Raw genomic sequence first — 24,047 nt, forward strand, 5'->3', positions numbered from 1 at the left:
GAAGCTGAGTGCATCTAGTCAGATAAATCAAAGGAAAGAGAGTAAAAACGAAAACGAAATCTATAAATGCCATATGACCTGTCAAGAGGTACCATGTTTTACCCTAAGAAGATAAACAAACGGGAAAACCACATATACCCACAGTAATTCTAAGGCTTCCCATCACAAAACCTGTTCACAACCGCAGACCTTTACAAACATTTTACAAGCACTAAATTGCTAGTATTTGTGTGATTTGAAGAAAAGAAGAAGCTAATGTGTGCAGAGTTCCTACCATGAAAGCAAGGTACCATTTCCTACACACTGTCTTGTTTTTTGTCAATTGAGATATAATTCACATGCTGTAATGCAGCGGTTTTTAGTATATTCAGAAAGTTGTACAGTGATCATCACTAATTCCAGAACATTTTCATTACCCCCAAAACCCTGTACCCGTTAACAGTTATTCCCCATCCTGACACTCCCCTGAGTCCTAGGCATCCACAATTCGACCTTCTATGGATCTTCCTATTCTGGACATTCCATATAAATAGAATCATATGGGGTCTGGCCTTCCAAGCCAGGCTTTACTTTTTTTTTTTTTTTTTTTTTTTTTAACATTTATTCATCTTTTGAGAGAGAGAGAGAGAGAGAGACAGTACGCGCGGGGGCAGGCCAGAGAGAGGGGGAGACACAGAATCCGAAGCATGCTCCAGGTTGTGAGCTGCCAGCACAGAGCCAGACGCGGTGAGATCATGACCCCAGCGGAAGTCGGATGCTTATCCGACTGAGCCATCCAGGCACCCCAAAGCCAGGGTTCTTTCACTTAGCATTATGTTTTCAAAGTTCACACATGTTGTAACTTGTATCAATGCTGCATTTTATTTATAGCTGAATAGTGTTCCATTGTATGGAGAGACCACATTTTTTTATCTATTCATCAGCTGAGGGGAATCTTAGTTGTTTCCACTTCTTGCCTATAAGGAATAGTGCCGCAGGGCACCTTGGTGACTCCCTCGATTAAGCGTCCAACTTCATGACTTTGCAGTTCATGAGTTCAAATCCCTCATTGGACTCTGTGAGTCCGGAGCCTGCTTCAGATTCTGTGTCTCCCTCTCTTTCTGCCCCTTCTCCACTCACACATTCTCTCTCTCTCCCTCTCTCTCTCTCTCTCTCTCTCTCTCTCTCAAAAATAAACATTAAAAAAAAAAGGAACAGCACTGCTAATGAACGTCCATGTACAAGCTCTTGTGTGGACATAGTTCTCAATTTTCTTGGGGATACAACTTAGAAGGGAATTGCTGGGTTAGATGATAAGTCAACACCTAACTTTTTCCGGCACAAACTGTTTTCCAAAACCACTGCCCCGATTTTACATTTACCCAGTAAGGTATGACAGTTCCAATTTCTCCACATCCTTGTCAACACTGTTTTTTTCCATAGTTTTTATTATATCCATCCTAATGAGTGCAAAATAGCATCTCACTGTGATTTTGAGGCCTTTCCCTAAAGACTAATGATCTCAAGCACCTTTTTACAGGTCCACTGGCCTTGTATATCTTTGGAGAAACATCCATTCAAATCTTTGCCCATTCTTCAATTGGGCTATTTGTCATTTTATTGCTGAGCTGTAAGAATTCTTTATGTGTTCTGGACATTAGATCCTTCTCAAATACAGGAGTCTCCTTTTATCTGTAAGGGATACATTGCAAGACCCCTAATGGATGCCTGAACCTTGTATATACTCTGTTTTACCCTATAGGTACATATCGATGGTAAACTTTAATTTATAAATTAGGCACAGTAAGAGATTAACAATAAGCAATAATAAACTAGAACATTTATGACAACATAGCATAACAAAAGTTATATGAATGTGGTCTCACTCTCTCAAAGTATCTTCTTATACTGTAGTCACCCTCCTTCTTGTGATGATGTGAGATGATAAACTATCTACATGATGACATGAAGTGAGGTGGATGCCACAGGCACTGGGACACAGGATTAGGCTACTATCGGCCTCCCAGCATAAGCTGGAAGGAGGATCATCTGTTTCTAGACCACAGGTGACCACGGGTGATTAAAACATCACAAGGAAAAACCATGGATGCGGGGGGACTACTGTATATGACTTGCAAATATCTGCCCCCGTTCTCTGGGTTGTTTTTTCACTTGCCTTATCCTCCCTGCAGCCATGAGCTAGTACTCTGAGGGTCCTCCACTTGACAAACAAGGAGACAGAGTCAATAAACATGTCTGAGGTTTCACAGCCAGTAAGAGTCGAAGTAGAGATTCGAACCCAGGCAAGCTACGTCCACTCACCAACAGGATGCACCGTCAGAAACACAGAGCTCCTCAGGTGCTACAGCAATGGGCACTCAGTAGATAAACAGAAGTATTTATCTATCTTCTTTAAGAAGAAACAGTATTACTGATGCTTTGCATAGAAATACCAGAGAGCCCTTCTCTTGTTTATATCAGGCTTCTTGAGAAGAAAGAACAGCTTAAAATAAAGCACATTCAGCCTTAAAAGGCAAAACTTGGCCTCTAAACACTGTCTATTCTTTTCAATTGTAGGAAACTTTCTTTCTATTGAGTTATGTAGTTGAAACAAAGGAATTCAGAATACAAGTGGTATTTTTGCTGAGATTCAAACATTGTAAATCATCACAGTGGGTGTTCTGTTGGGTGGAGGCCTATTTCTTGGCCAACAACCCCCTGTTGAAAATGTATGCCTCCCCCAGCCGTACACAACTACTCTCTGAAAAAAGGAACAAAGGGGAGTTCTAGCAACTGACATGTCATTCCAACCAGTCCTCCTTATCCTCCTCTTATTTCTGCCACCAACCTTGTTAACTATAAAAGTCAATCTACAAATAATGTTAGTATGTCTATAGAAATATGTCCATGCTAAATAACAGGTGAAATCGTGGTTTAAAAAAATATGCTAGATCTATTAATACTGGCATGGAAAAAGACTGAATATCTATACCCAGAGGGGGGACTATAAAACAATATAAATAATATGATCTTGTATTTATGAAAAATAGGCAATATGAACATATATACACGTTACCATATGCACACAAACAAAAAAATTTTTTAATCATCTAATGATGGGGATGTCCCCCCCTGGCAGCAGGGCATAATTTCTATGCAATGAAATGTTTGACTTTTAAACATATGTACATAATATTTTGTTTAAAAACAAACAAAGGTGGAGTGCCTGGGTGTTGGTTAAGCATCTGACTCTTGGATATCAGCTCAGGTCTTGATATCAGGGTCTAGGTCATGATTTCAGGGTCATGAGATCCAGCCCTGGAGTGGGTTCCGAGCTGAGTATGGAGCGTGCTTAAGATTCTCTCTCTCCCGCCTCTCTCTCCGCCCCTCCCCTGCTCACACTGGTAGGCACCCATGCATTGTCTCTCTCTCTCTCTCTCTCCAAAAAAATCAAAAAACAAAAAAACAAATAAACAAAGGTAGCATTCTCTCAGATAATCCTATAAACCTAAAAAGCCATGGAAACAAATGGACAAATATGAATAAAATGAATAAATGAACAAAAGTTTATATTTTGCTACATATCTGGGAAAGTTTTAGTGACTTTATAAACTTCTTTAAGTTCTGAGAAGAATTATGTACTTGCATTTGTGATTTTGAGTGGGGGCAGAAATTCCATAGTTTCTATCAATTTCTTTTTTGATTTTTTTACTGTTTATTCATTTTTGAGAGAGAGAGAGAAAGAGAGAGAGGGAGAGAGAGACAGAATGAGCGGGAGAGGGGCAGAGAGGGAAGGAGACACAGAATCATAAGCAGGCTCCAGGCTCTGAGCTGTCAGCACAGACCCCAACGCAGGGCTCGAACTCACCAACCGCGAGATCATGACCTGAGCCAAAGTTGGCCTCTTAACCAAATGAGCCATCCAGGTGCCCCTCTATCAATTTTTACTTTACTCTCTGACCCCAAAATTTTTTAAGAACATTATTTTAAAGAATATTATATGGTCTCATTATATAAAAGGTCAAGACAGAAATTAAAGGATCAAATAACAAAACAAAAACCCTTAAGCCAAACACAGTAAAGAGACATCTTTTAAATCCTGGAAGAGTAGGCACAGGATCTCTCTCTGCAGTTCTTAGGATAACACTGAGCTAGTCTTATTTTTAAGCTTATGATTTATAGTTCTAAATGTTAAAGATAGGTTTCTCTTTCTTTTAGACACAATACAAACACCTTTCCTAAAGCAGGAGAGAGAAAGAGGAAATCTGCCCCATAAAAACTTTAACCATATATACAAACAAGTTATTTGATTCACTCCTTTAAAACTTGTTTATTAAGCACCTACTACATGCCAGATTCATCGTTCCTTTAACTAATGTCATTCTTGTTTGTTGTATCATAAGATTTTCCTTCTTTCTTCTATATGCTGTCAGATAAAGAAACTGAAGGAATAAATGTCCAGCATTAGGCCATCTTAAATGCGCATGTCCCAACTGCCTGTATGATGGCTGTTTAGGGGACATGAAAAGGAAGAGGTGTGACAAACTTACAGGACTCAGTACTCAGATCAGTAAGTATTATCAGTAATAAAAGAAACGCAAAATTCCCCTTATATATGAGCTTAGGATTCCTAGACTTTATCTCTTGGCCCTCTTCCAACTTAACTGTTTCCATGAAGATAAGTTTCTCCTTGAAAATAAAGGCCAGTCAAATTTATCAGAAGACAATGAAAGATTTAGGCAGTGGCTAAGCTCATAGCTTATTAAACTGACATCTTATTCGTCTATGACAAAACCCTACTTTTATTCTAATGGCAATCTGAGTATTTCAGAAATGTATATTTTCTAAAAATTGTTCTAAATATTATCATTCTAAAATTCCTAAATATGATTCAATGACAATTGCATTGTCTATATAATAATGAGTGGGGAGGAGATAAGCAGAAATCCTGTCCATAAAATTAACAAGCGGGGCACTTGGGTGGCTCAGTCAGTTAAGTGTCAGACTCTTGATTTCGGCTCAGGTCATGATCTCACAGTTCATGGAATCGAGTCCCGCATCGGGCTCTGCACTGACAGGACAGAGCCTGCTTGGGATTCTCTCTCTCTCTCTCTCTCTCTCTCTCTCTGCCCCTCCCCAACTCACATGTGTGCATGCTCTCTCCCTCTCTCTCATGCCCTCTCTCTCTCAAAATAAATAAAAACATTTTTAAAAAGTTTTTTCTTAATAAATCCTTGACTCATATATAACTCCTTCCTAAAAATATAGGTAGAGATTTCTTGGAAGTGACATCTCCCATAGGTAGATGGAACTACCATAGTTCCAAGTAAATTGAACATGAATTGTACAATTATAATACATCAACTTTTATATTCATGTGACAATTATGCTATTCAGGTTCTTACATCAGCAGTAGAATGCAATGAACATTAAATCTAGAATCTGGCCCAATAATATTTGATTTCCTAAAATAAAATTCCAAAGGCCAACACTCTCTTAACTAACCTCTGACCTTCTTCAATTTTCATACAATAAGACTTTTCAAATTTCACTTTTTGTTTGGCTACTCATTTCGTTCCCAAATACACTTCAACATTGTGTTGGGTATTTCTTCTTAATAACATCCTGCCAAATAACACTGAGAGAAAACCACCAAATCACATTAATTGAAGTATATGGCTTCAGAATAAAGTGTGAAAAGTGGAGAATCATGAGTGGTTTACATGTTTTTGTCACGGTGAAGTTACTTCTACTCTTCATGACCCACTCCAGAGTTTCAATCCAATGCCTGCCCCTGTGGTTGAAAGCACCAGGCTCACTCCTTCCCTCTTCCCCATCATCAGACAATGAGATACATCATAATATGATATGTATACACATATACACAGAAAAAAAATTATTTTTTAATTAATTATAAGTCAGCTGTCCCCAAAAACATGATGACATTTATTTTGAACATGCAGGAATGATTGGGGAATTAAACACTGTGCAAAATTCTCTGTGCAGAGGTTCTATTTTTTTTTTAAAAAATGAAAATTAAGAGTTATCCACCACAGTGTAAGTAGGACTCGACCCACCATTGCTGGTTCTGAAGGTGGGGTGGGCCACGAGCCAAGGAATGGGGGCAGCCTCTTCAAGCTGGAAAAGGCAAGGAAGCTCCCCTAGAGTTTCCAGGAGGAATGCAGCCCTGTCAAAAGCCTTGACTTTAGTACAGTGAGACCCGTGTCTGACTTCTGACCTTCAGAACTGTAAGATAACAAATGTATGTTATTGGAAGCCATCAAATCCATGCGACTTTGCTACAGCAGCGACAGGAAACAAACACACCCATTCAGCTGCAACATTTCTCAGTCATTCATCTCTGCCTGTGAATCACAAACTGAAATACAAAATCAGAAGCAGAAACACAGAGCAGGGAGAGCACGGCAGTAACTGTCCAAGCCTCTAGCCCTAATTGCACAAAATACACAGACCAGCACCTATCCACAAATTAAAGGAGGGGCCATCCCTCACAAACTGACCCAAAAGAATGAAATCTGGTCTACACACGTCCTTTTATCTTGAAGGGAAAATAACTAGGAAAAGCACAAAAGAGACAGCAGAGGGAAGCAGGTCACAATCAGAAGCAATTTCCGCAGGTATCAGCTAAGCTCCTAAACTAGAAACTGATACTGTAAACACGAAAGGAAAGAATCTTTCACGCCCAAGTTCTTTCGATCACAGTTACACCCAAAAGAAGAGTGAGCTCAGCTTCTGGCAGCAGAATCTTAAATATTAAAACCATGAAGTGAGCTATGACATAATTCCATCTAATTCTTCAACAGAGCCAAGATATTCCCAAGCTATCAACCCCAATGTCCACCTCCTTGGTGTCTTCCCCTCAGTGTATCACAGCAACCCCCCGTACTATCCTCCCTCCTATTTGCATCCTAAGCCCCTTTGAGGGGCACCTGGGTGGCTCCGTCTGTTGAGCATCTGACTTGATTTCGGCTCAGGTCATGATCTCGCAATTTGTGAATTGGAGCCTCGCATCAGGCTCTGCAAGGTCAGCAAAGAGCCTGCTTGGGATTCTTTTCTTCCCTCTCTCTGACTCTCTTTCTCTCTCTCCCTCTCTCTCAAAATAAATAAACCCCTTTGAAAGATTAACTTCTTGGGATCATGAAATGCCACACCACAAAACCTCCCAAAGGTCATCCACTGCCTTTAAAGTCAGGCACTTCTATATGTTACAGGATGAAGGAACCTGCTTACCATGGCATATGTTATACCAAATGGCATCCTCTTTCATAACGGCTTCAGAGTTTCCTCCCCAGCCCTATACGCCCCCCCCATCTTCTGAATTCACATGATATTTTGTTCCTTAATTGAAACAAAATACTTGGGAAGGTGGGGAGTTAATAATATTATAGACATATATATGCACCCATGTTGATCTGCACCCTCCATGAGATTTTTTTTTTTTTTTTTCTTTTTTAAGTAGGCTCCCCGCCCAACATGGAGCTTAAACTCATGACCCTGAGATTGAGAGTCACATGCTCTACAGACTGAGCCAGCCAGGCACCCTACCTCATGAGATTCTTTTTTCTTTTTTTGTTTTAATGTTTATTTATTTTTGAGAGAGAGAGAGAGAGCAGGGGAGGGGCAGAGAGAGAGGGAGACACAGAATCCGAAGCAGGCTCCAGGCTCTGAGCTGTCAGCACAGAGCCCGATGCAGGGCTTGAACTCATGAACTGTGAGATCATGACCTGAGCCAAGTCAGATGCTTAACCAACTGGGCCACCCAGGTGCCCCCTGAGATTTTTTTGTTTAAGATTTTTTTTCCAATTTTTTAAAATTGTTTTTACATTTATTCATTTTTGACAGACAGAGAGAGACAGGGTGAGCAGGGGAGGGGCAGAGAGAGAGGGAGACACAGAATCTGAAGCAGGTTCCAGGCTCTGAGCTGTCAGCACTGAGCCCGATGCAGGGAACCGTGCCGAACCATGGGATCATGACCTGAGCCGAAGTCAGACGCTTAACCGACTGAGCCACCCAGGCGCCCTGAGATTCTTAATTTCAAGAAGGAAGAAACTGTGTTATTCCCTGGCCTCTCTCACATAGTTCCTTATATGCCATAAATATACAATAAATAGTCACTGAATTACCAAAGAAATAACCTGATGTAGCCTTAGGAAAAAGAGAAAAATCCTGATCATTCAGAAGAAGTTAAGTTAGAGCCATGTGAGAAAACTTCTTCAACAGGGATAATTCAATTCCAATAAAATTATAATGGTTTAGAGGATTTTGTTTGTTTTTTAATTTTTTCTTTAATGGTTATTTATTTTTTAGGGAGAAAGAGAGAAAGAGAGAGAAAGCACATACACGCACATGCAAGAGAGAGCGGGGGAGGGGCAGAGAGAAAGGGAGACACAGAATCTGAAGCAGGTTCCCAGCTCCAAGCTGTCATCACAGAGCCCAACGTGGGGCTCGAACTCATGAACTGTGAGATCATGACCTGAGCCTAAGTCAGATGCTCAACCGACTGAGCCACCCAGGCGCCCCAGAGAATTTCGTTTTTGTTTTGTTTGCTTTCAGCAGGGAAAAATTCTAATGGGAACTAAGTGAGTAGTTTGTATCTCCACTCATCTGCAATTATTCCTACCACACAAATTCCTACCAGTTGACTTAGGGCCTAGAAGCTGTCCTGGGAGAAGAGATTTAAGATCCAGCTGGAAAGCAAGCAAGTAATAACAGAGGAAGGAACAGGACCCAACCAGGCCCAGTCATCCCTCCACCATCTTACACCACGCCAGTCCCGGAAAAACCAGGCTCTCAGCGTGTCGCTTTCAAAATTAATCTACCCTTAGGGTATCAAAGTTACAGCCACTAGGTCTTGTAACAACTCATCATACAAATGGACGTATGTTTATAAAGATATGACTAAGAACCGGGGGCAACTCCTTCTCCAAGTAGGGAGAGTAAAGATGACAGACTAGAAGAAAGTCTTTTTGTCACTTCTAACTCAAAACCCTAGAAAATACATAGAAAAAAAAATATGCACAAAGTACAGTTCTATAAGACACTGTGCCATTTGGGGGGCGTCTCGCTATTTTCAAATGCAAGTACCACTGTATTTTCATCAGTCGTTATGTGTGACTCTTAAATGCTTTTGAAAACAATAAAATTCAAAGTGCTAAGTACTAAGAAACTTGATTCAAAATCACATTTCAAATAGCAGACCAGTAGGATACAAAATTTAAAAATCAACTATTAAAGTCTTTGCGCCTACAACTAATTCTTTGCCACATTTCTTGGCACAAGAGACTCATTCTGAACAACCTGGTCCACACTAGGTCCTCAGGACACCTTTATTCTAAAGCGTTTTTCCCAGCGCAACTCAGGCTCCCAGGTCATCTATTCTGACACATCACTTGATGTACTTGATACCAATTTTCACATCGTGTGAAGAACAGTGTTTCCTCACTTTGTTTTTCTCTGCCTTGTTTCAAAAACTATCCAGGTGTTAATGCAGACCTTTTGACCACATCTTGGCAAAGTTTAATTTGAACGGGCAGGTTCTCATGACCTTCAAGTCTGTGTTCAACAATGAAATCACTTGGCTTTATATCCTATTCAGTTATTAATCACAAACAACAAAGGAAGAACTTTCCACAGAAAACGAGAAACCTTTGTTGGCCAACATTCACTTTGGCTCATTCTGGGTTACATTCACATACAGCTAAGGTCATTAAAGACCATGTAATGACCTTGGCTTTTTAGAAACTACATTCAATATTTTGCTGGCAAGGAAACAAAACAGCTATATGACTTTAAGACAAGTGCTCCTGGAAGTCTGCTGTCTGAAAAGAGGGCACCAAAGGAAAGCAGCCGGATGATGGGGCAGGTGTCAGGGTGTGGGACAGGTCAGGGAGACAGATGCCCATGCAGTATGCTGATCAATTACCCTCCCTGGGAGGGCTCTTTGAGGAAGGGCCTGAGAGAGAAACTTCTACCTCAGTGTGGGGTGCCCACATAGGACCTCAGCATTCTGACTCCACCCACATAAAAGTTAGCTCTTATATTCTAGCCATATTTGACGTTTTACAAATCAGCTTGAATGAGCTGATCTTTGTTAATTAACAAAGAAAATATTGACAACTCTATTTATTTTACTAATTTCCTTGGTTTCCTATTATTATTACTATTATTAACTTCGCCTTTGTTTCTATTATTACATTTGAGTAAGGAAGTGGCAGCATCAGGACAGAAATTCCTAGAATCAACCAACCTGCGCCTCTAACATTAAAGGCACTACCCTCAGTGGCCCTGCAAAGCCCCTTTCAGCATCTAGAAATAGACCCATCAAGGTCGTCTTCCCTCAACTCCTGAATGCTTTTCACTCAAACAGCCCCCCGGACTAAGCCTGCAATTGAAACTAATAATGCCCTGCCTGCCAAACTAGCAGAACTGCAAGCCAAAAAATTTCCCAAAGCATTAACAGTATCTCAAAAACAAGGACAAAACTAGGAAAGTAGTAGGCGAGGATTCTTTTTTCTTCCTAACATCAGTCAGTCTCCATGTGGAGAAGACACAGACTGAAAAACCAGGCTTGCTGAAACTCAGCAAGCCCGAGTCAGTCCGTGGTGTGGAGGAAGTGGGCGGAAAGTCACATTAGGTGGGGACACTGAAAGCCTTCCTGCTGTGGCTTCAATCCCATCACATAGTCCAGCGACTCTTTCTCCAAACTCCCTGGGCAGCAGCATCACTAGAATATTGACGTGTTCAAGTTGTCTCTTGAAGCAGTGAAACTAAACTCATCTCCTTTCTACACAGACAGGCCTTCAAAAGATTTCGGCTCTCCTGGTCTGACTTTTCTTCTTCTTGCATCGCTGCATCAAGGTCAAACACAAGGGCCAAGATCAAGGGAAAAGTTGGTTAACGTCACGTGTAGGTACGAGCGACCCGGATACCAACCCCCTGCACAGTCCAAAATCCACAGGCAACTTCTGACTCCCCAAAAACTGAACTACTAACAGCCAACTGTTGACTGGAAGCCTCACCAATTAACATCAACAATCAACACAGTCTTATATACTGTATTCTTACAATAGAGTAAGCTCAAGAAAAGAAAATGTTTAGAAAATCATAAGGAAGAGAAAATACATTTAGAATACTGTACTGTATTTACCGGGAAATAATCTGCATATTAAGTGAACCCACACAGTTCAAATCTGTGCTATTCAAGGTCAACTGTAGTTTATTTTGGAGGTGATCCCAAAATACACTGGGTGGGGAATGAAGAAGTGAGACAGGGAAGGAAAAGTAGCTAATAAAAGGGTCATTTTTAAGCAAGTTACCACTGAATCATAATCCAAGTAGGAACTCTGAGAACCTCAGGGTACAATGCTCGTCTCAAAGGTAGCTCACCTGAGATGCAAAAAGGGATTTATACCAGAGCAGTCACTGGCTGTTGGCTGCTGACAGCTGGCACTTCCTGCCAGCCCTGGGTGTGAGCTCTTCCAGCCAGAGAATGCCCTCAGGCAAAGGAATGCAAGTGCCAGCAGGTGGAAGGCCCCAGGCCCCAGGTGGGTGGGGCAGCAACAGCCTCTGCCACAGCGAGGACTGGGATGAGTTCCAAAAGGGTACACCTATGGCAACCACATTAGTGGGGCGACACATACCGCAGAATACAAAGCTAATCCTCCACAAAATGATCCTCCCAAAAAGAGGATGTCACCTAATACTTAAATCCTGAAAGTTCTAACATTATGGGACATTGTCAATTATCATGTCTTAATCTGAAATCACAAAGGACTGTAGGGGTAAAACACGATAACCTGAAAGGAACTTGACAATGTACAACTTGGATGCTATCAAAGGTCAAGCAAAGAAATATACTACAGACTTGGTTATTGATGGTATGACTTTTTAAACCTCAAGTGGTGGAAGGTAAAGCAACTCAAAAAAAGGTGAGGGAGGCTGGGGGGAGGGAGGCTGAAGGGAAGGAGACTGGGGGAAAGGGAGACTTGGGGGAGGGAGGCTGGGAGGAGGGAGACTCGGGGGAGGGAGGCTGGGGGGAGGGAGACTTGGGGCTGGGAGGCTGGGGGGAGGGCTAAATCAACAAAAGCCACTACCAAAGCCTTCAGATGGGGCAATACAAGTAAAGCAACACAGAAAATGCTCGTGTTGACTAGTAATTACAGAAACTGAAAATAAAACAATATGGGGATTCACAAGTGAACAATGGCTGGATCCCAAAGTGACTGCCATATTTCTATACAACTGATGGCATTAAACTAATACAGTCCTTCTAGAAAGCATTTAGTAATATATGTCAGAAACCCTAATATTAAACCCCTTGTCTCAGAAATTCTATTTCTAGGAACTTATCAGAAATAAGTAACTGAAACAAAGAATGATACCAAGAGCAATCAGAGTAACAGCAAATATTTGTGCAGCACTCGTTAGAGCAATGCCAGGCCGTCCTAAGTGCTTTACACCAGGAGGTCTCAACTGGGAATTATCTTGCGCCCTAGGAGACACGTGACACTGTCGGGAGACATTTTGGTTTATCATAACTGGCGGATAGAGGCCAGGGATGCTGTGAAACATGGACACTGCACAGGACAGCTCCCACAGCAAAGATTTATTTGGCCCCAAATGGTAAGAGTTCTGTGGCTAAGAAACTGTTCTGTACCTATTTGCTTTTATAATCCTCATGACAACCTTATGATATTTTCATGACATCCATTTTACAGATCCATAAAGATAACTTTCTCTGTGTTATTATCCATAATGTTGAAAAAACTAGGAATAAACTAAATACCAAAAAACAGGGAGAGAGCTAAATAAGTTATAGTAGAACTATCTAATAGAAGCATGAAAAATATCTATGAAATAACATAAAACTAAGATACCAGAATAAAAAATTAGGAGTATTACGTAATTACAATTATTTTAAGGTATATATTACAAATATAGAGACTAAACGGGAAGATGAGATATTAAAGTTACTACTGTGTTGACATGGTAGAAATAGGAATGAATTTTTTCCTTTTTCCTAACATTCTTTGATATTACTCTAATTTTTAAAAGAAAAACAACACTCAACAGTAGAGATAAAGAATGATTTTTTTATGAAATAAGGAATACCTTATTTTATTTTATTTGTTTAAGATTTTACTTTTAAGAAATCCCTACACCCAATGTGGGGATCGAACCTATAACCCTCAGATCAAGAGCTGCATGCTTTACTGACTGAACCAGCCAGGTGCCCCAGGAATACCTTATTTTAACAACACAAGAGTTACCAAGCTAAGAAAACAGTTACTATCAAGAAATTAGGAAGGAGGATTTTCATGGAACAGCAACAAAAGTTCGTGTTTTAAATTCTGAAGTTATAATCGACTATTCAGTGTAAGAATGAATAATCTAGATTTTTATACCTACCACTCTATCTTTCAGTTATTTTATGGCTTACCATCACCTAACAAGAGCTCAAAAAAGAATCAAACTTTAATTCAGCTAAGTCTGATTCATTTTGGCAGCTCTATCACATAGGGTAATTTCCAGTATTTTTAATATATTAACAATTGTAGCAATGTTAGTAGTAACATTATTGTTGTTACTATTTTTCACAACATGCATTAAATGCCTCCTACATAGGATAACTGTGTAATCTAATTCCACAAGATCCATAAGAGGTAAATACTTTTATGAGCCCCATTTTTCAGCAGAGGTCAAAACACTTACAATCAAGCAACCTGTCAAGGACTCACAGAGTTGGTAAATGGAAGTCCCTGAACTGACTGACACTCAAGGCAGTCTGACTCCAAAGTTCCAACGTGCTTGGGGACAAGATAGGAGTGAAGGAAAGACAGGCTCTACCCCCTCTCCACTTCCTAAAGTAATAGACTGATTATAGCTGATACATGTGAAACCTACCCTCTGAAGACAAGTAATTGTCTGAGTAGACCTAACAATGATTTAGCCAACAGGATGTCATATCTTAAAGAATTTTTAATTACTACAATTATCTTTTATCTCATAGTTAGATATTCTTTAAATTATTTTTATAATAATCAATGGATATTGATGAATAAATGTTTGCCGGAACTGCTGAGCAGATAGATTCAAAGCAGAAAAAAATAAGGTTGTCAGAGTTTCAGCAGGAAGCCTCACGATCCATGATTCTAACGTGGGGGGCGGGGGGGGAAGGATTTGCGTTGATCTTCATGTCCCAGTGGATATTCAGTTCTCATGGATTGGGGGATTAAAAATATAAGTCTATATCCTGTCAATAGGAAAACGGATACCTTAGATAAGCCACAGGGGACTGTCTGTTTAAACAACTTAAGCGTCTGTTTCCAGAATGCTGAAGAGAAATGGATAGGAAGGTTAAATATAAAATATTATTTGTAGATATTACATTGTTGGGCTTCAATGTCTCTAGTCTAGTCTCACCTACCCAGAGCATACATTATGAAATGAAGTCACTGAAAATGACACTCTGTGATCTACTGAGATCCCTGAAGTGCAGATTAACTTAACAAATAACAGGGATCAGGATACTAATAACATATCATCATGAGGAAATGAGGGGAATTTGGCATAAGCCAAAGTAAAAGGTTCCTCTCCTGGCTGAACTGTTAACAGCTCAAAGTAGGCTGCAGGATGGTGGGAGGAAACTCAGAGGAGTGCTGCTGGTCTCCGATTCCACACCTGGGGGCTGTCCTACCAGTCTCCCACTTCGGGGTGCTGAGATGTCAGGAAGGAAGACAGCAGGTGAGGAAAGCCGAAGACGTCTTCTGTGGAAGAACCCGCATTTCCTCCTGCCATACATACGTGTCTCTGACAAACGTGAGTACATCTTATCATCAAAAATACAGCCTTATTTTTAAGACAAGTGGTGATTTCACTAGAGAAAAGAATCCTGATGTGTCTTTCTTACCTGCATGTTTTTAAATATATCAGAAATAAATAAGTGAAATGAAGGAAGGCACCAACAATAATAATAAGAGCACATATTCCTGTAGCACTTACAGGAGCAGGACAGGCTGCTCTAAATGCTTCCCATCAGGGGCTTCTGACCCGGAGTGATCTTGCGAGACATTTGGTGATGACAAAAGACATTTTTAGGGCATTTTAGATAGTAGTAGGAACTGAGAGACCTATTTACCAGCCATCAACCATTCTGATTATTTGGACATCTATCTGATCGGTTCGGGCCCACCCTACCATTCATCAAATATTTTGAATAGTAACTCTGTCTGAATACACTATAAATAGATAAAACAAATATCCTATCTAACAAAACCTGAGGTGTCAAAAAATATTTTTATTAATATGGAGTACTTTCAGATATATGAACCAAACGTAGCCTTTCAAAATAACTTTCCCCTCTTCTAGATCCTGGAAGACCAATGACACCTGAAAACACCTGTTTCAGAATCTATCACAGGAATTGGCCCCCTCTTGCTTTATGAACATACTTGCAACTGTGACGGCAGGTAAGAATTCAAACGCAGAACCTCAAGCAAGAAAGACTTGGTACGTGTAATAAACATTATTTTATCTCCTAATCTACAAACTTTTAATAATAAGTCTTACGGAGGCCTTTAATTAATGATATTACTATGGGGTGTCTGGATGTCTCGCTCAGTTAAGCATCCTATTCTTTTTTTTAAGTTTTTTTTAATGTTTATTTATTTTTGACAGAGCATGAGCAGGGGAGGGGCAGAGAGAGAGAGAGACACAGAATCTGAAGCAGGCTCCAGGCTCTGAGCTGTCAGCACAGAGCCTGACATGGGGCTCAAACTCACAGACCGTGAGATCATGACCTGAGCTGAAGTCAGACGCTTAACCGACTGAGCCACCCAGGTTCCCTTAAGCATCCTATTCTTGATCTCAGCTCAGGTCTTGATCTCAGGATTGTGAGTTCAAGCCCATGGTGGGCTGTGTGCTGGGCATGAAGCCTACTTTAAAAAATGATATTACTACTACTAATAATAATGGATCCATATTGGTCCATTAATTGTGACACAGTGAATGTAACATAGTAACATAAGATGTCAATCAGGGAGGAAAGAAGAAACTGGGTGAGGGATGTACAGGAACTTCCCATACCTTTGCATTCACATTACTATCAATGTAAAACCAGCCTAAAATAAAAGCTTATTTCAAACAAGGTAAAAATAAAACAATCACATACAGGATATTTTCTTGGGCAAGAAAAGAAAAGCTAATTCTGGTACATCCACAGTACATTCTCAGTTTCACGTTTCTGTGGATTTACAAAATGATCAAGAAAAACGGTTGAGAATCACTGGCGTGGCTTTGACTGTGCTGCTGGATTCCACATATGCACCTGCTTTCCATACATTTCTCAATGGAATTCTATCTCATTCACTGAACAACAACAATAACGAAAAATGCCTGAGCCACAAAAATGTGCCAGGAGCTGGGCTAGGTCTGAGGATTCAAACACAAAGAAGCAGAGAGCCCATCTTCAAGGTCATCCCCAAAGCGGAGGTTCTCAAGCATGCACAGTGACCACTTGGAGAGATTATTAAAACACAGGTTTCAAGGTCACACCCTGTAAGAGAGAGGCCAGGCCACACTTTCAAAAACACTGACCTATGAAATCTTTCATAAATGTTGTGACAGAGGACCACATCTAGGAATCACTGAATTTGAGCCCAGGAGGGAAGGTGTAGGAGCAGAGGAGAGGGGCACCCAACCCATACGTGAAGGTCAGAAAGGAATTCCTGGAAAAGAAGTGCACTGTTGATCATTTAAGAGCAGAATAAGTCTTGAGGACGCAGCCTGCCTACCACACAGTACCGAGGAACATTTACAGTGCTTCTGAAAGTCACTGAATGCTGGCCACAAAGTACCAACCCCCAGCAGCTGCAAACCAGCAGTGCCCGTGAGCCTAACCAGCAGGCCACTCCAGAGCTGGAGAAAGGGGCTTTGTGCTCGTTGGGGTCTGACAAAATATGCAAACAGGATTCTAGAGCCCAGGGTTTCTAGCCCAGAAAGCCACATACTGCCTCCCCTCAGTTGTGCAGCCATTTCACGGGAAAAGCTTTCTCATGTGTTAATGGTTTTTCACCATTTGGGGTTGCAAAATCTAGCACCATTTTGACCCAAGTTGTTAAGCTTTGAGGCTACTTTGCACTGCTCTGTACTTTTTTTTTGTCTCCTGTATGTATAATCAGCACATCTCATTATTGCCAACGTGTTAATATTTAGCAGCACTCGAGCCCACTACCCTTCTGATTTGTATCTAGAAACTGGATACCTAAACGTGAATTAAGAAAACAGTCACTAACAGAGGGCCTAAAGTGCTTCACAGATGTCCCTGACTGCACACTCCAAGGAACAAATGGCCATTGTCATCTCTGTACAGTCTGCATGGTATCTACAGAGGTCCTGGCCTACCAGTGAGGAGAATCATGAAGTTTAAAAACAGATTTAAAACAACAGGATCTATAGCAGGACCCAGAAAACAGCAGATCTGAATAAATGTTCTCTGAATCTTTTATTTGGGGGCTGCTTTTTTTCTCCCTTCTAATTCTTAGATGTGTGGCTTACTTGAGGTTAACAGAAAAGTAAGCACTATGTACCACTTGATTTAAGAAATGTGAATAGATGAGAAATTTTAGAAAATTATAGAGAAATCGATGCTTACTTTCTTCCTAATACAAACCCAGTATGATAAGAATTGTTCATCATAAAACTCCAGGCACGTATTACTTGCTAGAGACTTCCAAGTTATGGGAGGTAAATGCCATATTCTTTATTTCAGTATCAAGAGGTAGGTATGCCTTCAACGCCATTTATTTTTATTTAGGTTTTATTACTCGGAGAAATTTTGCAGCATGAGGTCCAGCAACAAATTCCGTGAATACACAGAATACAATCTCAAAGACTTTTGTTTCGTAATAGTACACAATTTGTTGAGCCACAAAATAACTTCTCATCATAAAACATAAGAGTCTCCTTGTAACCGCAGAAGAAATTAGGTAGGAAGGAGGTAGATAGGTAAGAAGGATCCAATGGAACTTGAGAACTATTTTCTCAGCCTACTTGCAAAATATCCATAACCTCCCAGCTTAGAATCCATCACTATGAAGTCAAACATGATTTTTTAAAATGTTTATTTATTTATCTTGAGACAGAGAATGCACTCAAGCAAACAGGGGAGAGGCAGACAGAAAGGGAGAAAGAATCCCAAGCAGACTCCATGCTGTCAACACAGAACCCAATGTGGGGCTTGAACCCACGAAACGCAAGATCATGTCCTGAGCCGAAAATTCAAGAGTCGGAAGTCCAACAGACTGAGCCACCCAGTCACCCCAACTTTGCATATGAGCAAACACAGAATGGAATAATTGTCTTAAAGAATTTGTATTAGCAGACATAAAATATAATAAGTATTTTCTTTTCATGGTGCCTTTCTCTTCTATTTCCAAATGTCCCATAAGTAACTGCCACACACACACACACACACACACACACACACACACACACACGCATGCACACGCACGCACACACACTATGCTTTTCCTTTTCCTGCTGTAACACTAGTTATTCAGAGTTACCCATTAAATATTTATTAACAACTAACAGTTCTCAGAGTATTGCCAGATACCAGATTGCATGAGTAGGTTGGAGTTATCTAAAGAGAAAGTGAATCTGTTGGGAAAATAAATTTCTTCTGTCAAACACAATCCAGGAGCTACTAACACCAGAAAAAGAGTAGGCTAAATCAGAAGCTAAAGCCACAGGATCCGAGAGTAGAACAAGAAAACAGGTCGGGTCAAAGCCAGAAGACTCGCTCTGGCGGCAGGTTTTAGCTAGGGGCTGGCTGGGCCAGGAGAAAAGGGTCTGTGCTGCTGTGACAGGAGGAGCTGAATCTCAGAGGACCAAGAGGATTGCTATTTGATAAGGTATCTCCATTGATGATATGCATGTGACCTGGAAGAATTTGTGCGAGATGCCTATCTCACAACCTCTGTGCATTCCAGCCTCTGGCAGTATCTGGATCAGTGGCATTAAACTGAAATCTATCAGGTTTCCAGACCATTATGATGGTTCTCCTCTATTTGGAGAAATAGTCCTCTCTGCAGACTAAATAAAGCTTTTTATATAAGGCACCAAAAGGCAAATAGGTCGTAAAGCACAGAACCATATGGGAACCTGTGTGCCCTTTTCCTTTGCTTGTCTTGCTTGCTTGCAAACAATAAAAACCTTTCTGAATAAATGAAAGTGAACTTTGAAACCAGCAAAACATTTCGGGCACCCTGCCACAAAGATATTCTCCAGGCAACTGCAGCCATTTGCTGTCATGTACAGCTCTGTTTTCTTGCCGTGTACTGGGTCTGCGGTTAGAGTCCAGCATAGAATTACAGCCCTGATGCTTTGACGTGAAAAATTACTAACAGATCTAGATCGAAGGATGAGGACGAACTGGTCAATCTTCAGTACGATGATGCGCATGGGGCCTAATTTAAACTAATATCCTATCTTTATCTAACATCTAAGCTGTATTCATTTTTTCCTAGATTAACTTGAAAGGCTCTACTAACAAATACCGCCACCATTTACTATAATCCTTCCTGCAATTTGCCAAAGAATGTGCAAGAGAGTTTGCATATGTACACCTTCAAAGACTCACAACAGTCCCTTTATTACCATTTTGCAAGCAAGGAAACTGAGGCCCGATGCAGGGAGGCTGGATTCAACTGTAAGTCTAGCTACACAGCGTGTCCCCATTAAGTGTATCATGCTCCACAACTTACATGGAAAAAGGGCATTCTGTGAATACCTCTGGGCCCTACCATCCCTATGAGAATAATTCATGGGTATAGAAAAATGTAAAAAAATAGTGAGGGCACCTAAATAATCACCAGCCTCAGCAGAGTCCGGGATGATGACAGCGGCCACACCAGTCAAAAGAAAAAGAGAAAATACAGAATCCAAATCCAAAGACTCGAAACTATCCCAGAAATCCAGAAATCACTTGTGTCTTTTAAGTTGGAAGTTAACCGTCTTTAAATGCAAAAGAAATTCACATAGGTCATTTAAAATCTGCAATTTTGTAGGAATTTCCCTTAGAATCAGGAAGAGTTTGAAGTCAGAGATGCAGACAACAGAAAAAGGGGGAGGGCCCAATGTATGAAAAGGCAATTTATTGAAGAATTTTTCCAAAGGGCCATTAAACATATGCAGAGAAGTTCAATTTCACAAAAGAAAAGAAAAGAAAAGAAAAGAAAAGAAAAGAAAAGAAAAGGAAAAGAGAAAAGAAAAGAAAAGAAAAGAAAAGAAAAGAAAAGAAAAGAAAAGAAAAGAAAAGAAAAGAAAAAAGAAAAGAAAAGAAAAGAGAAAGAAAAAGAAAGGCAAGTCCAAACATTTATACACTACTTTTTATCTCTCTACACTTCGTGGATAGCAACTTCACAGAAAACACTTACCTGCCCCCCAGCAATTACACAAATGAACTAAGATCTATGTACACAGGTCATTATTTCCAATAATTTTTTTAAATGGGATACTACCATCACAGTATGGTTCTGACTTTGGTTCAGAAAGACAAGTCATGCTGGTGAAAACCTGGATACAAAGTTGCACATTTGTGTATTCATAGGAAAAGGTATGGCCAAACAAAACTATTAACAATGGTTAACAGACATAAACGGAGGGGAGAGGGAATAATTTTCTACTCTGTATAATGTTTATTCAGCACTGGATTTTTTTAAGAAGGAAGCTGATTACTTAAGGTATTTTTTAAAAGATACTTAAATATATTATTACAAATGAGGTATGGAATCAAAAATTTCTTACAAGAAAATATCTCACTTACCAGCCACCCTCACAGGGAACCACACTTATTTTTGCCCAGTTCACAACCCAAGATTCAATTCTCTGGTTTAGACAGAAAGTATGACCTGTGTTCCCTTAGTCCTAGAATAAAATTTCACTTTGACACAATGGTAGAACGAGGCTATGACTCATCTTCCTCTGCAGAACAATGAAAGTTCTAGTTCAGTGGGAAAAAAACTACTTGAGTTGCCTGCTCACCGAACTGTTCAAATCAAGGTCAAAATATTGGGGCAGGATCAAGCGAGTGGCTGTGCCCAGATCCTACCGAACGCTCCTACCATTCATCACTCCCAGCAGTCCCTTCAATGGTCCTCCAATCAAATCCTGACTTTGCAAATGTTAGAAGAGGAAGCGCCTGGTGCCCTCTAAGTAAGGGTCAAAGAACCCAACTGTAACACGAAATGGATCCAGGACCCATGTCATGAGCATACCTTTCAAGTAATGCCAAGGGAAAACACAACTAAAAGGATAACAGGGTGTACAGGTTGAACTTACATATATATACACATATGTATGTATATAATTTTTTAATATTTATTTTTGAGAGAGAGAGAGCATGCACACAAGTGGGGGAGAGGCAGAGAGAGAGGAAGAGAGAATCCCAAACAGACTCCATGCTCGATGCAGGGTCCAATCTCATAACCATGAGATCCTGACCTGAGCAGAAACCAAGAGTCAGACATTCAACCGACTAAGCCACTCAGGCACCCCTTAAATATATTTTAAGTACCATAATGAACATAACATTTGATTTCCTATTCCTAGACTCTAGGTAGCAGGCAAAGCTACCGTTATCAGATTTTTATAATGTTTACAGAACGTACTCTTTATTTACCTTGAATGTTACCATAGTTTACAAGTGCTTTGAAACAGCCCCTGGGAAATCCCACTGGTTGGCAGACCCACCTCAGAAGTTCAGTGACTTTTACAGTCAATCATAAGTAAGAGCCAAGTCTACCCCTCAAAGAGCTGTTCAGTACCATGTTAACTCACACATCTCATTTTCTCCCCAAATTCTTTTGTTTCAAACAAGTCGTTCTGTCTACCCTTCTTCTCCAAATTTAACAATTTTCTCACTCACCTCTGCAAATTATATTCCACCTGGCCCTCCTAACCACCAGTGAATTTTCTTTATACATGTTAAGATCAGCTAAAAATTCACAAGCCCTGAGAAATCTTCCCAGACAAACCTCACTGCACTCTGGCGACTCTGAAGTCTGTGCCTTTATTCTGATACAGTCAACTGGTAGGTCAGGAAGTCCATAATATCTGGCAAAGATAAACACACTCCTTCCTTTCAAACCAACCCTTACACAGTTCCTTTCAGAGAACCTCCTGGTAGTGTCCCCAACCAGCCCCACCTCCGCATTCACATACACCTACACCCCAGCTCCTGATAAAATTCTTATTCCAAAGTTCTCAACCTGCCTTGCTTCATGAAGACATGCCAACTGGCAGGCTTGTCTCTTCTGAGAGGGCTGCTCAATGTGTCTGTTCCCCTAGGATCTCTTCCAGGAGCTTCTTCCAGATGACAGCTGATATTCAGGGGAGCCACAGTCTAATATAACATACTCTCCTACATCAGCACTGACCGGAAACGAAGAGATCCAACCCTCTTCCAGCCTTCCTGTTGCTCAGAGGAATTGATTCATTCATTCCACAAGCAGATATTGAGCCTTCCCTGAACGCCAGGCACACAGTTAGGTGCTGGGTACAATGGTGACAAGGTCCTCGTCCTCTTCACAGAGCTTTCGGTCTAGCTGGGAACAAGTAACAGTCCCCTGTGCCTCTCCACCTTGAATCTACAGCAGCATCACTCAGAGACTTTTTGAAAAGCTACGAAGTCAAGGCGTCAGTCTGCTTAAATCAGAATCTCTGATGGTGGGGCTTCAACACTTTGACGACTCTACTGTGGAGCCAGGGTTAAGGATATCTTCACCAACCCATCTAGAAAGGAAACAGCTGACATAGAGTCCTGTCAGCCAACAAGCAAGCAGGAAGGATGGCCAGAAAAGCTGCCTCCCAGCAGCGGCTTCCTGAGCAGGGCAATTTCTAGACATAAATCATCTGTGCATTAGTGGATGCCTGCAAATCCTAGAATGGCACCAAAATTTTTTTATTTCACATTTTCAAGACTTTTTTTAAGTTTATTTATTTATGGGGGGGGGGGGAGAGAAAGAGAGAGAGAGCGCGAGTGAGCGTGAATGGGGGAGGGGCAGAGAAGGAGAGAGAGAAAATCCCAAGCAGGCTCTACACTCAGCACAGAGCTGGCCCGACTCAGGGCTCAATCTCCCAGCCATGAGATCACGACCTGAGCTGAGATCAAAAGCCAGACACTTAACCAACTTAGCCACCCAGGTGCCCCATTTTCAAGACTTTTTTGACTTTGGTCTCCCTCAATTAGGTTATTCTTAACTTGTCATCATTTGTACACAGGCATCAAGATTAAGAAACGGAATTATTTCACAAAAGTATAGGGTTAATATATTTTTTTAAGTTTATTTATGGGGGGGGGGGGAGCAGAGAGAGAGGGAGAGACAGAGAATCCCAAGCAGGCTCCGTGCTGCCAGTGCTTAGCCCGATGTGGGGTTTGAACCCACGAACCATGAGATCATGACCTGGTCCGGAACCAAGAGTTGGTCACTCAACCAACTGAGCCACCCAGGTACTCCTAGGGTTAATATTTTAATGTTTTTTTTTTTTAACTTTTTTTTTAATGTTTTTATTTATTTTTGAGACAGAGAGAGGCAGAGCATGAGCAGGGCAGGGGCAGAGAGAGAGGGAGACACAGAATCCAAAGCAGGCTCCAGGCTCTGAGCTGTCAGCACAGAGCCCAACGCAGGGCTCGAACTCACGGACTGTGAGATCATGACCTGAGCCGAAGCCCGACGCTTAACCGACTGAGCCACCCAGGCGCCCCCTAGGGTTAATATTTTAAAATAAAAAGATTCTACCTCAAAGAAAGATAGATGACAGATAAGTAGATAGATGATAGATAGATAGATAGATAGATAGATAGACAGACAGACAGACAGATAGATAGATATGGATTCAGATTTCAACTTACTCAGTTTCTCCCTGTTGTAGCTCAGTGGTGGCAGGGAGGCAAATACATTGAAGCTCCCCACAGAGCAAAGGGCGGCAATTTCAAAACTAACACTGAGTGGTTAACTTTGAGCAAATATGTATCTAAAATTCACTCC

The 24,047-nt window shown here is 40.9% G+C and overlaps 1 protein-coding gene and 1 long non-coding RNA gene across 10 annotated transcripts in view; one reads left to right on the forward strand and one right to left on the reverse strand.

Moving 5' to 3' along the window:
- Positions 1-24,047, reverse strand: part of UTRN (utrophin) — a 511,459-nt gene that overhangs the window by 429,076 nt on the left and 58,336 nt on the right. The window lies entirely within an intron of this gene.
- Positions 14,184-17,656, forward strand: LOC128315487 (uncharacterized). Its single transcript, XR_008298291.1, has 3 exons — positions 14,184-14,817; positions 15,367-15,467; positions 17,315-17,656. It is a non-coding gene; the product is annotated as an uncharacterized LOC128315487 (long non-coding RNA).

Source organism: Acinonyx jubatus, chromosome B2 (genome assembly GCF_027475565.1).
Source record: "Acinonyx jubatus isolate Ajub_Pintada_27869175 chromosome B2, VMU_Ajub_asm_v1.0, whole genome shotgun sequence".
NCBI classification, from domain to species: domain Eukaryota; kingdom Metazoa; phylum Chordata; class Mammalia; order Carnivora; family Felidae; genus Acinonyx; species Acinonyx jubatus.